General features: G+C 45.6%; 1 pseudogene across 1 annotated transcript in view; it reads left to right on the top strand.

Annotated features, from left to right (window-relative positions):
- Positions 1-9,815, top strand: part of LOC149357436 (uncharacterized) — a 42,892-nt pseudogene extending 33,077 nt beyond the window's left edge. The window contains exons 8-11 of the transcript XR_016291826.1: positions 2,940-3,083; positions 6,121-6,292; positions 6,775-6,860; positions 7,289-9,815. The product of XR_016291826.1 is annotated as an uncharacterized LOC149357436 (transcript). The remainder of the gene's footprint in view (positions 1-2,939; positions 3,084-6,120; positions 6,293-6,774; positions 6,861-7,288) is intronic.
- The last annotated feature ends 4,877 nt before the right edge of the window (positions 9,816-14,692 follow it).

The raw sequence follows: 14,692 nt of genomic DNA, 5'->3' as shown, positions 1-14,692 counted from the left end.
GTAAATATGCTGTGGAGTTCCATCGGACTGAACTAGCGATCCGATGAAGGTGGCCAAGTGATGCCCGCGTTCGAATACCTATGGTGTCCTAGCTCGTCGATAATGGCACCACCAGCCAGAATATATAAAGGCTTCGCTGGCAGTAAATTGTGGTTTCTTGGTTTGAAGCTTAGACGATTGTCTGCTGTGTTCTTCCTTCAGTGTGTCTGCCTCGACATGGTGGCAGCGACGTGACTTATGGCAGCAACTAACTTAGTGCGGAGGCTCGAAGACGGCCACGCAGGATCTTCTGCAATAGCGCGTGGACCTCTTTTTTTCTTTAGTTTGTAGCTGGGTTTGCAGTCTGACCTGGCTGTGATTTGCATATTGACTGACCCCTGAGCATTGAAAGCATGATAAAAAAAAAGCCATCTATGCGGCAATACTCAAAACCAAAACCACATAAAGCAAGTGGGCAAGCGTCCCGGAAACACTATTCGCACGAGACGAATACTTCGAATACTGAAAATTTGGTTTGAAGCGAATATCGAATACTGTGCTATTCGATTGAATCTTCAAAATTGTCGAATATTTGTACACTCCTACACACAAGTATGCAGAGTGATGTGGCCATGGTGGGCCATATGTCACTGTGTGCTCTGCCGGACACACAACTGGAGGAGGAAAAGGAAAAAAGATGAACACTATTGTAGCTTAAAGTATTATGTGCTTTTCAGATCATCTTTTTGGAAGGGCTTTCTCTGGATTGGCTGCGTTAGATTAGATTGCAAGTGAAAGTATTAGATTGCCACAGTATGCCACTTCTTGATCTGGCAGATGCTTTCTTAATAGCTCTTTGATGTTGCCGGCAGGGAACGCCTTCCTGACCTATAAGTTCAGGTGCCCAAAGAAGTTTTTGGAACACGGATGCCATAACAGAAGCTCAATTTAATCACTGCCTGGAGGGATGGCCTGATACTATACAGTCGAACCCGGATATATCGAATTCGAAGGGGATCGGAAAATAGTTCGATATAGCGAAAATTCGATATACAGATATAGGCTAAAACTGCACTCCCGATCATAACAAATTGTGGCTTACCGTTTGGAACAGCCGCGAATCACATAGTATGGGCGCGCAATGTGAAAGCGCTTTATTTCGCGGGAAAAAAAAATCACTAATTTTGGGCTGCTTTTTCCCCTGGGAAACGAAGTTCAAAACACTGGCCTCGATCTTCTCGAGACTGTCCAGGTGCGAGAGCACAGTGCCTTCCATTTCGCCGCAACAGCGCCGAATCAGGCTAACGCTGACGCCAGTTCAGTGGCTGCGCACGGACGCGTTTCTTCGACAACACAGTTGCCCTCGTCGTCGCTGGAGTCGGCGTCTTGAACGCCAGCTACCGCTTGAACTTCGCTGTCAGCGTTAAAGTCCTCAACAGTCACTTCGGACGGAACGGCGCCGAGAAAATTGGACAAGTCGCGAAACGCGTCGTCCAAGCACTCATCGTCATCTAAATCTTCCGGACATTCATCTCCGGCCACTTCAAGGCCTGCCTTGCCAAAACAGTTGGCTACTGGGGCCTGCTTCACATCGCGCGTTGAAACACAGGCACACACACAAAACAAAACACGCGAGGCGCAGATGGAGCGATAAGAGCGAAGCCTATGCGAGCGGCAGCCAACCCGGCTGCGAAGGAACGACAGAGGGAAAAGAAAGAGCAGGGAGAAAGATCGGCACTCTGGGCTTCGGTTTTTTTTTTTTTTTTCTGAGCTCTCTCTTTTCCCCAGACCCACGATGTGCCCACGAGCGACCGTTTTCTCTCTCTCTCTTTCCCCAAGAAGCGTGGTCGCCGCGCGTCTCCATGCGGCGCTCTCTCTTCACTGATCTCCAATGACCTTGACGGAGCACACGCCGGCGGTACAGGAGGAGAGGAGGAGCGGGAAAGCTCGCGCCGGTGGGGCGCAAAAACGGGGAACAAAAAAAAAAAAAGGGCCCTGCGCCTGCTGACTGCGGAAATGCTCTCCGCTGAGGCGGCTGAGGACCGGACAGGAATGTCTTTGGGGAAAGCGCACCTTCCAGGGGCGCGGCGCGGCGTTCGATATATCCAATGTCCGGCGAAAATGGAATTCGATATACAACGCAACTGTCCTATACTTTTACATAGTATTTTCAAGGGGGTAATCTGTGTGTTCGATATAGCCAATAATTCGAAATATGCGGGTTCGATATATCCGGGTTCGACTGTATAGGGTTACAATCTGCAGCTACCACAGGAAAGTGAAGAGCACATCCTTTAGTTCTAGGCTGCGTGCCTAGAGAGCCAAGCAGTTGAGCATTTTTTTGTTTTTTGTCATGTTCCGAAACCATTTGTGGACACCTGTATATCTTGGCCCGGTGACGTAGTGATTTTTGATTTCCTTCTTGTACCTCTGAGCTGCTTCGTGCCTCTCCCCTTTTGGCCAGGTTGACATGGGTCTAATACACAAGGAGACACTGACAGTGGCCCCAGACTTAAGGCAATGGTTTGTTATGCACAACTTCACAGGAAGCAAATTGCTGGCTGGAAAGACCATGTTGAAATCGGTCCTGCACTTCAGGGGGTTGGTACACAATGTACAAAGTTTACCTTCCTGTGTCTCCATACTGCACCTGCCAGATCTCCCATGTCTTCATACTGGGCCTGGCCTTCAGTATGGAAGGTAAACTTTCATGAGGCTTGTTTCTCTCTCTAGTGTTTGGAGGCAACATTGCCTGCTGTGCATCATCTGTCTCACAGCTGCAGTGGGAAAATGTGAATGGACATTGGCACTTTGAAAGCTAGGACATGTTTACTGACAGCCGGTGTGTGAAAGGTTGACACCACCTTTACTTGCAGCAGCAGCTATGCTGTTGTGGGAAAAAGTGGTTCAGCCATTGATCTGTGCTCTGACATTGGCGCCACATTGCCTCCCTTGCCCAGGGCCAGAGCTGGAACATCACTGCCCTGGAGGACACCCTGCTGGCAGCAGTGGAAGGGCTGACACCTGATGCGGCCTGTCTGTCGTGCATTGCCTTGGCACGGCTGCTGCCTGAGGACGACAGCCAGCAGGTGCAGTGGACTCAGGTTGGTGCCTTAACTCTTGGCCGGGGCCTTTGGTAATGTCTTTATAATACCATATAAAGGCTTTTTTTCAGATGGGCCAATTTTTGGGGTGCGGCCCATACACACAATGTGCGAGAAAAAAATTGTATGTAAAAACACACCATTCAGGGAATGAACAGCACTTATTATACATTCAATCATCACTCGCGTAGTCTTCAGACTCCGAGCTGGTGCTGTGCGCATGCTCATCCCACAAGAAGTTGCGCATCATGTCCGCTGTCAATGCATAGCCACTGTTCCACACTTCCATCACATAGCAGAGCAACTCTTCTTCCAGTTCGGGAAACTTGCACGGCTTGCCTCTGAAAGCGCACTTTTTGCAGCTTGTGTTCTTCAATGCGTCCTTTTGGTTGCATTATCATCGGACGCACTTCTCAGCCACGTCAAATTCCCTGCCTGCCGCGTACTTGTCGTGGCCAAGAGCAAACCCTCAGCCATATTAAGGTGCTTGCCCATCATGCTAAAATTGCAATGTTTGGCAGCAGCACACGAAAGCCACAACTGCAGTGAACTAACACACTACCACAACTCCCGTGCCTTTGACAGCCACAGAAAGCTGGAGCTCGTGATACTGATGCCAATATGGATAGCAGGACTCGCGGCGGAAGAAAAAGTTGATGATGATGATGATGAGACGTGGCCTTGGGTGCCATCCATGGTTGGCCAGCTCCTGTGCATGTGTGTGGCCTCCGCGATCAAGTCCACCATTGCTCGTAGCCGGAGCTGATCACGGAGGCCACGGCACGTGCATTGTGTGGGTCATGGAAAGTTTGGGTGCGGTCCTTACACGGGTCTTTTTTTTTTTCAATATTTCCTTCGTGAAAACAGTGTGTGGCCCTTACACGCGTTTCTACGGTACTGTAGTTGCAGCCATGGCAGGCTTGCGATGTGAGCAGGTGTGTCCACGTGTAATCACGGAGAGTAAAAAAAAATGAGTAGGCAGACTTGCCAACAGACATAAGGGAAACAAAAAGTCATGAGTAATTGAGTGCATACGTTGCACCTGTGGATTTGGGGCTATGAAGTTGCGGTGGAGTAACATGATCAGTGTGTTTTGTGGTATAATGTCGTTGAGTACAGCGGTTGGTTGTGGTGCTGCCACAGTGGCTCAGTGGCTTTGACACTTGGCTGCTGATCCCAAGATTGCGGGCTGTGAAAAAAAAAAAACTGGTCACAGTTCGGTAATGTGCACACTGAGCTGCTCTACGGGGGGAATGCATACAAAGCGTTGTGTACCTACATGCTCTCGAACCTTAATGCAAGAAAAGGCGCATGAGCATACATTTTTTTTCCCTAGTGATGACGTCATAGTGATGCAATAATTTTGTTACTGCTACTCTTCTGCTAGCACTTCTACTACACTTCTACTAGCAGTTCCTGCATTTAGCTGTTGTGTGTTTCGTAAGCCAGGGCTCACTGCGTTACCTCCAGTGGGGGACGCACTATGGGTAATTTATGCTGATGTCACACATTCAGGCGACTAAGTAGTAATCACCGGGCAGGTACTAACAACATAGTAAGCAAGAACCACCACGCAGGTGGTAATCAGGTTGTAAGCTTGGACAGTATCAGGTGGGGTGGGGGGTGTAGCCCATGAAGGAAGACACACCCTACACTCCTCAGCGTGGCAACGTTTTAAGATGCAAAACCAAGTGAAAAAAACGAAGCATATCAGTAAAAGCAGCTCGAACTACCACGCTGCTTTGACTTTGCCTAGCCGAGGAAATGACTGCCATTTTTAATGCGAAAGCATTTCTTGGCTCATGACGCGGTGTTCTGTGCGTCAAGTGTGTGAACAGAAAGTGCGCACTCCTAGTAGGAGAGCAACATGGGTCGCATGATCCGTATGGGTGCTTGTGGCAGGCAGAGCTACTTGCCAATGCATTGGAGCTTCGCTTAACTGCTGCACCACTGCACTGGCAGTGGCATGAGCTCTCACTGGCGTCTGTGAACGTTCAGTAGAGAATGTCTAATTCTGCATATAGTATGGGGATTGGCCCATGGAGGAGCTCTGAATGGTGTGCGGTTTGGTGGCCACTGCGAACTAAATTGCACAAACGCACCAACAGAAACAGCAGTAGTGCACATTGCTTTTGCATTTCTCCACTAAAGCAGACTTCAGTGGCCCCGGTATACTCTTTTGATTATGAGATTGAATGTTCTCAAGCAAGTCAGGGCTTTGAAGTACACGGTATTGGAGGGCTCCGAATTAATTTAGGTCATCTGGGATTCTTTAACATCATTCACATCCCATAGCAGACGGACGTTTTTACATTTCGCTTCCATTGAAATACAATCACAGTGGCCGGGGTCGAACTGCCGACCTTGGAATCGGCGGCCGAACATTAGTCACTGAAATGTCATGCTGGGTAGACTGATGCTGCGCTTTGCATCAACTGGTTTCTATGCATTGCCACTAAGTTTTCCTCAAAAGGATTTGCAGTAGCTTTGCTCTGGTGCCAACAAAATTCTTTACTTATTTCTGATTTGCAAGATAAGTTTGTTGAATGAAAATGTGCTTTATCGCTTTTTTTTCCAAATGTTGCATTCTTCTGGGGAAGAAAATAAAGAATTGCCTTTTTCCTAGCTTTCAACATTTCTTGAGATTTGACATCTCTTCTACGAACTCATGTTTTTTGTAGTACAAAAAAACGGTCAGCTACTGCTTCCAAAAAATTGATGTAGAGAAAAAGCTAGTGCTCAAATGCATTTGGGCAGAAGACTCATTTGCTGTGTCACGAAGGCTGTGCTTGTGCCAAGATTAAACTGTCATCACCATAACTTTTGGTTTTCTTTCGTGTGTGAATCAACGTTTTCAGGCCCAAGTGCACCGCCAGAAATAAGGTTGTGTTAGTATTTTGTGTGGTCAGAGTGCTTGTTTTAACTGCACATTTGTCAGTTCCTTGCCTTATATTCAGTTGATGCCATTATAAAGTAAAATCACTGCTTTGTATGTGTTGGGATCTTGTTGTAAAGCACTTTTATATTTTTTTTTCAGTTTTGCAGCGACTTTCACAAACTGACAAAGGTCAACCCTTCAGCAACCATAGCAGAAGGGATCGACAAAATTGTAAAATTAGCACATATGCAGCTGATTGCTTGTGAAGCAAGCATCATGGAATCTCTCCGAAGTGCTGGAGAAATGGCACCAGAGAGGCTGCGAACGCGACGTGAGTATTGTTACAAAGGCTTTATTGGTATATTTAATACGTACACTCTCTAGCAAATTATTTTTGCAGGGTTTCATCTTATAGGCATAGCAGTAGAGTTCATCCATGTTTAAAGGTTTGGTTCTTTCGATGTTTGCAACTCGTGTCTGGTCCTGAATGGAAAGAATTTGATGGCATGTTGCTTGGTGTACGGAACAGAAATAAACTGTTGTAATAGTATAGCAGAGTTACATGTGTAAATAAGGAACGTTTTGCACTGTGTCAAGTACTAGACAATATCTGAAGACCCGTTGGAATGGCCTTCATGATGCAGCAGACATAAATAATATACTGTTAACCCAGCAACAATGTTCCGTTACTTGTGGGCACAGGTTACAGAGCAAATCACTTTCTAAACAGCCGTTGTCACATAATTAGGAAACTTTAGGAAGATACTAAAAAAATGCATTGAAGCGTTCCCTATAAATGTTTTGCTTTTACAGACATCCTAACAGTTGCGGTTTTGCGGATACTGTCTGCAAATGTGAAAGAAGTGAACGGGCTCTCAGCTTTGTTTGTGCGAGAGGAGGTAAGTTTCTTGATTTTGTGCTGCTATAATGCATGTGTAGAACTAATGGGCTTTACTGAAAGCATTGGTTTAAGACGTTGCTGAGCTTTACTGTGATGCAATGAACAGAGGAAGCTTAATATCAATGTAGTTACTTCAGTGAAATGGTGTAATTTTGGTTAGCAAATGTATTATAAATAAATAAAGGTAATGAAGTTGTCATGTAATAATTGTGAGTGCTGCTGGTTGGGGTCCAAAAATTAATGTTGCACATAAACCAAAATTGCATGTGTAAATGTAAGAGAAGCTTAACATTCTTTGTATTGTACTGAAAAAATGTATAACGTACAGATAACTTTACGAAGGGGGTGACTTAAGCATGGAGAGATGGGATTGAATTAATCTCTTGTGGCCTGTTTCTAACAATGAAATATTTCTTGCCATCACAGGACTTGAGTGTTCCTGCAACGCCTTGCATAGTTTTCACCGGACGGCATATTGAAGAGGCGGAATTTCTTCATATCAAGGTGGATAGGGAAAAACTGTTTATGGTTAAAAAACGCAGAGGAGGGGCTGGCAGCTGTTCTGTCGGCCTACTGGCTCTTTAATGTTCAATACGACCGGAAGTTGTTCAACACGCTTGTAGTGTTAGAGCGCCTTTTTCTTGGCCTCACACTGAGCACACCAAGGGTGGTGGCAACGAAATTCCGCAATAAAGTCGCAAAAAGTGTTTAATTAATAGGGCCTGGAAATTTAGGCATTAAAGATCCTCGAAATAGGCAGGCATCTAGGCTCTAAAAAATATTCCAATAGGTGCTATAAAGCAAAAATAGACGCTTTGAATAATACTTTTTTATTTATTAGTACAGGATTTGTCAGTCAAGCACGGAGCGTACGCTGTCCTCAATTGAATCACGCGACAATAAAGCACATTCTCAGATTTTCAACTTGGAGCTCCTTCGGTTTTCGCTAAGCATAGCTTTGTTGTTTAAAAAACTACTTTCGACGTGACATGAAGTTAGTGGGGTGAACCTAAAACATAAGAGTTCACAGGGGCTCAGGCGTTCAGGTGATGTGGCCGTATCGTCTCCACCTAGAAGGTCTCTGATTTGCGAAATTGTTTCCAGGTCTCTGTTTTTTTCTACCAGTTGTTGCATCTTCGTAGAATAGTAGCGCCTTTTCCTTCCAGTTTTCGAAGTGCTGCCTGTACTTCTTCGACTGCCTTCAATGATTCATCTACTGAGAATCCGGCCTTTTCCAACGTTGTCATCCTTTCTGTAAGTGTTTAGAAGTTTGCAGTGCTGTATGTGAGGTCATGTTCCACGCTCGCCTCCTGGAACATAGCTGTTGTTTTAATCACACGCGCAGCGTCATCCTTGATTTCCTAAAGGACAGATCAGACCACTTAAGAGTGCAGTGTCTATTATACTGCTGCGTCTGTCCATGTTCCCCATTGAGTCAAAACAGTCTTTGGTGGCAGAGGAATGTCAGGTGCTGTGGCGCTAAAAACAGCAATTGTTTTGTGCTAGATACTAACTCGTCTACTTGGGGAAAAGAGAGTCGGACACATTTGGCCACACGATGCATTTCATAGACATCGCAGGTCAGGTGAACCATCTTGCAGCATGAAAGCATCAGTCCCATTCCTGCCTTGCACATGTAGTATGCACCATCCGTAACGAACAAAAGTATCATCTCATACTGAATATTTCCTGGCCATAGAGGCTCCAGACATGAAGTGAAAAAACGCGCTGTCGTCGAATGGCTGAAATTTTCAAGAACATCTGAGTTGAGCAGGATTGCTCGTCTGGATTTCTCTGGGCTCAGTGTTCTGACGATGAAGGTGGCCACATACCGTCCGCTAGCGTCCGCATTTTCGTCGACTGACACCCAATTTCATCTCTGATTTTGGCGGGAGTATCCTCGTAGCACTCTTTCACGTATCTCTTACGAAGTGTTGATTCATCTGCAACATGCTGCTTCGTGTACTTTTCCACAAAAATCCGAAAACCACTGTTAGTTAGTTTCCATTACAGGATATCTGCCTCCAAAAATGCTTGACACAACTCTGTGGCAAATGACGATTCCTTTGCTGCCGAACTACTGCTGAAAGCCTCTGCCAGTAGGAGCTGCGATGTCCCCTCCGTCGTTCTCTTCAGGTTTGCAATATGCTTGTTGGTAGCGACGTGTTGCGCTACATGGCATCGCTTCCCTCTTGGTACTGAAGCTTCTCACCCTTTGCAGAATGGCAGAGTTCCATCAGTTGAAAAAGCATTTCCAAACTGCGAAACCCAGTGCCTGCAACGAGCGCCTCTCGATACCTTTTCTTTCGGCATGTCAATATGAAATGAAATGGAGAGCGCTGACTAAGCAAAGTTTGTGAGGCCACTCAAGTCAATGTCACATGTTTTGGAAGCGGTAGGCAGAGAAGTGGCCCTTCCTTGTGGAGGAGTAGGCGGTCGAGAGTCGACCGAGTGACGAGCGAGCAGTGAGCGTGCGAGTGTGCTAGTCTTGCGCGCGCTGAGGCTACGGTTGCCGGCTGGACGGCGCCGGTTCGGGTGTCGGGTTACACTCAAGCAGATATACAACCTGCTTAGTTGCGCCAGTTACACTTCGAGAAAAAGGTTTGGCTAGACCCGCGCCTTTTGTGCGTGCATCGGCGCGTGCCTTTCACTGTACTTAGAAAGATGTCTAAAAAATTGGAGAACAGCACCTAGGACTGAAATGCCGGATTTAGGCATTTATAGGCAACAAGTACGGTCAAATAGGTACGATTTCTTAAAAAATGCCAAAAAGGCAGGCAAGTGCAAAAATCCCCCATTTAGGCATTTATAGGCATGTTTAGGCAAATACCTAAAGTTCCGGGCCCTAGTAATTAAGTATAGTCGAGGTGATGTGTATTTTTCTTCAGTATGTAGTGGCATTGTGTGAAGTGTTTTTTGGTGTTTTTAATAAATTTGCTCTGTTATGCCAAAACTGTAGCCTCATATGCACTCACTCATCTCCACTCTGATATGCATATATACAAGGCTCCCTGTGCTGCACATGCCCCAAATGAGGAAAATGTGGCCCAGTGCTGCATGATGTGTATTATCTGCCTTTGTCAAGGGAGCATATGTTACCTTTGAAGTGGTCAGCATTGTTTGCCATAATAAATTTTTCCTTGCAGGCATGTCTGGATGGTGACCAAGCATATCCAGCACATGCATGGAGGGGCCGTCGATTGATGCACCGCATGCATGATCCAAAAAACTGGGTAGCTATAGAACATCATGCAATGCATCGCAGTTGCCAGCAGTGGCCTGTCAACTAGCACTGTCTGCAGATTCGACCGTTCTACACATATGGGCACATTTGCTCTCATGCATCAATCCTAGCCTTTTGCTTGTTCGGTGAATCAATGCGGAGCACTCTTCTAACACCCATTTTGAAGGGTGTTATGGCTAAAATAGCACCCTTTAGTAAGGGTGCAACCTTTACACCCTTTAAAATTTCATGCTGTGCACCCTTTCTTAAGGATGCTGATGTCTGCACCCTTTCTCAGCACCCTTTTTCAAGCACCCAATTGGGTGCAAAGGGTGTTCGTCTGGGGACAAACTGATTTGCACCCTTAAGGGTGAGAAACTGTTTAGTGTGAGTCAACGCTGCCTACTGAGTGGAAGATCGGAAAGGTGGTTACAGTCTACAAATCTGGCAGGAAAGCATCCCGTAGTTATTATCGTCCCATATCCCTTACCAGTACTTGATCCAAAATGGTCAAACATGTAATACTCACCAACCTTGTTAACTTCATTTAATTGAACTCCTTTTTTACGTCAGCGTAACATGGTTTTCGAAAAACTTACTCTTTCGAAACACAGTTAATATCGTTTACACATGCATTGCATCGTATTCTAGACCTATCGTCACTAACTGACTGTATATTTCTGGATTTTTCGAAGGCTTTCGACAATGTATGTCACAACCTTTTGCCTCATCAAACTGAAACACCTGAATATTGACTAACTTATTGAAATGGATTGAATGTCTACTTAATCGTTCACAATTGGTTTTTGCTAATGGTTATAGCACCATTTTTTACACAGGTGTCTTCCGGAGTTCCACAAGGTTCAATTCTTGGACCCCTACTTTTCCTAATTTAACATTAATGATCCCCGCTCTCTTATGGATTCTCATATTCACCTATTCACTGATTTTTGCGTCATTTTTAGAGAAATAGCGCAAACAACATTACATGACTTCAGTCAAACCTCAACACAATAGGGAACTGATGCGAAGAATGATTAATGCAGCTAAATATTAACAAACGCGAAGTCATGCGTGTGTCTAGAATAACCTCCGCCCCACATCACTACTACATCGATAAAATTTCTTCCGAAATAGTCTCGTCATATAAACGCCTCGGCGTCCACATTACGTCTTGTCTTTATCCATGTCTTGTTCATGTCTTTATCCCACCATGGGACATGGTGGGATAAAGACATGAATGGGTGGCTCCCTTCCGACCCGATGAGGTTGCTGGCCACCGCATCCGCAGGTGAATGGCACCGCTGTTGCCGTCATGGCAAGACAACGGTGGGGGCTCGGCAGGAATACAATACCTCGACAATCACAACGAATTGTGCTCGTATAACTATCAACATGTAGAACGTGGAATTGTGTGAAATAAGACGGCCGCCAACAAGGTAAACGTACAAAGCAGGGGACTACTTGAAAAGACCGCCACTGACTTCATTCAAACCTCAACACAATAGGGGAGCTGGTGCGAAGAATGGTGAGTGTAGCTATATATGAACAAATGCAAAGTCATGCGCGTATCTAGAAAAACTTCCGTTTCACCTCATTACTACATCGATAACATTTCGTTGGAATCAGCCTCGTCATACAAATGCATCGGCGTCCACATTACTTATTATCTTAACTGGTCTCTTCATGCAGAGAACATAACTGAAAATGCTAATCGCATGCTTCGCTACTTACGTCGCAACTTCTTTAACGTTCCTTCTAACTTGAAACTGTTGCTTTATCAAATGCTAATACTGTAGAAACTCAAGTATGCAACACCTGCATGGCACCCTGCTCATGACAACTTCATTAATGATCTTGAGCTGGTGCAAATAACTTTGTGCGTTTGATCCTTGTTAAACAACCGCACAGCGAGTATAACTACGATGAAGTCTAATATCTGCCTCCCATCACTGACATCGCGTCGAAAAGTGTTTCGTATCACCCTGTTCCACAAGCTGTACCATCATCCCGCTCTTCGTGATCACCTCATCCCCCAGCCAATTTCTGTATCCCGCCGCATTGATCATGATCACAGAGTCGGAATTGTGTGATGCAACACGAAATGCTTCTCGCAGCCATTCCTGCCGCGAACCTCATGCGACCGGAACCAACTTCCCGCAGAAGTTGCCGGCACTGAAAATTATGAGCAGTTCAACGTAGCACTAGCTAACATTATATATTCAGGCACTGTTTAACAGTCATGTAATCAACGGTATTTTTCTGTTTTTGTATATTTACCATTCCCCCTGTGTAATGCCACTGGCCTTGAGGGGTAACGTAAATAAATAAACAAATACAGAGTAATATTCAAGCCTCCCACACAACATTCACTAATATTTTTTCTTTCTGTAATAACGCTTTGTAGGCACCCGAAAGACTCATATTGCACTGACGTGAAGGTTCATTTTTCACATTCACAAAGTTCCATAGCATACAGCGCAGGATAGCGCTTGTCCTGCATCGTTCTTCTGCTGTGTTTGTCGTAGGCGCTATTTGTTTTCTCAAGTACTATGCACCATCTAGCCCAAACTGAAGTTTTTCTAAGCCTTCGTTGATATTAGCAATTCCAAATTCAAGCCTTCTGCAGGACTTGAAGGACCTATGCTTATATAGACGCTTTACAGCGGCTTATCATGGGGGCTGCCATCTTTGATCACGTGATCACGCCGCCATTACTCTCCTCCTGACCGCTCGGTGCGCGCCTCGTCGCGAAGGCTGCTGCGTCTGACGGTTCGGTTCCGACAGGCAGTGTTCCGGCTAATACGGTTGTAAAGGAGAGGGAAGACGGAACTAAGGTTTGGCCAAAGCTTGGAAGGATATGTGAGAACCTTGATTTGAACACTGCAGGCGTGAAAACGCGATCGTACTTCATGTCGCGGAGAGCCGCTGAGCTCTCCGCCTCTTCGAGCCAATGGACGGATCGCCTGAATGCTTGTCTTTGGATGCGCTGAAGACTCTGCTTAATGCTTTTTTATTGTTATTATATAAAACGGCAAGGTTTAATGTTCTTGCAGCCTTACAGGCTGTTGTCCTATTCTGTACCTGCATGCAGACACTGCTCTAAAACGCTCACATGCACATCGTATGCATTTGTTTACAACCTGTTAACGGTGCTTAGGAAACCTGAAATATTTCCTACTGGTTGATTAAACATATAAAAGCGACAAAAATAAATAGACGCACAAAGGTTGACTATCATGGTAGCAGTACCATGCATCAAGCAGCCTTCACAAGCTGGCGTGCAATCGTTTCGAAGGATTCCGCGATATAATTGTTATAACGCGCGCATGGCCATGCGTTCATGCTGGACGAATTTCACAGTAATGTCAGCCTCATATAAAAAATTTTGGTACGCTCGATATGCGGACATGGAAATGCTCGTGGTCTCTTTGGTTGTAATTAATCAGCTTCACTCTGAGCGTGCGGAGTCACTTTTAGTGACTGTCTCGCATGGACCGCGAGCAAGTGACAACCGCCCGGCACCGCAGCCGTAAACCAAATGCTGTAATCCGAACATGGTCCACGAAAACCGCGCTACTTGGAGCGAAATTGAACAGTAGCACCAAGACGGCGTGTAATACACGGACTGACGGTAAGCGTTGTCGGCTCGCATGGCTGTGCAGTGCATAATAAACAGCAGGCGTATGAAGGAGCGTAAGTCGTCTTTTTTTTTCGTTCCTAATTCGGCCTCGGGCGCTCGTTTTACTAATGGTCACAGACCATGACTTACGATCAATGCGGTCTCAGCACAGTGCACAACAACTGAAAGCACGCCGTCATGGCTTAGGTGGCGGCACAGCTTCTTCATGCGGCTGTGTTGTGCACTTACCCTCGCAGATTTTCCAATATCGAAACCTTTCTTTATTAGCTATCTAGCGCTGGCGAACGTGTTTGTTGCATTCGCCCGTTCGGAAAGTGTGCATGGCGAACGGGCGCGAACATTGGCGTTACCTCCTTGTGCAGTTCGGTTTCATGAAGCTCGCAAACTACCGCATCCCGCACCTTTAACTCTCTGTCGCAATTCTTGCAATCCACAACCGAGCATGTGTTTCCTCTGCCTTTTCACATCGTAGCAAAAACATTCCGCAACCACCCGCGAAATTTCCACTGCTGACTCGAGGCGTACACGCCGGCGACTTACGAGGCCAGTAATGGTGCCGTGTTCCGAGCGCACGTGTGGCGCCATCTGGTCTCAAACGGAAGAACTGCGCGCTGTAAACGGTATATAAGCACACAAGCCGATTTTAGGCCCAAGGAGCTGAGGACTCATTTTATGCATAGTAAAATTTAAACAGCTAATCTATATCTACTATTACAATTTGCATTCTCTATTTTACCTTATGTGCTGTTCTTATATTTTCTGCCATAGTGCTGAAAGTCGTAATTTTTGTATTATAGTGTAAGTTGATACTGTATGTCTGCTGTCAAAGTGTTTTCTTTTTAATGAGATTGTAATGTGTATCTCTTATGTTGTTTGGTGAACTTTCCACGTTCTTTTAAAGTAGCAAATTGTTTTTCTTACGTTCACTACTGTCATCTAATGGTCCCCTGGGCCTTGTCAAGCT

The sequence above is a fragment of the Amblyomma mixtum genome, chromosome 3 (assembly GCF_055824585.1).
Source record: "Amblyomma mixtum isolate Tamu chromosome 3, ASM5582458v1, whole genome shotgun sequence".
In the NCBI taxonomy this organism is placed as follows: domain Eukaryota; kingdom Metazoa; phylum Arthropoda; class Arachnida; order Ixodida; family Ixodidae; genus Amblyomma; species Amblyomma mixtum.
This window is presented reverse-complemented; position numbering and strand designations above follow the sequence as displayed.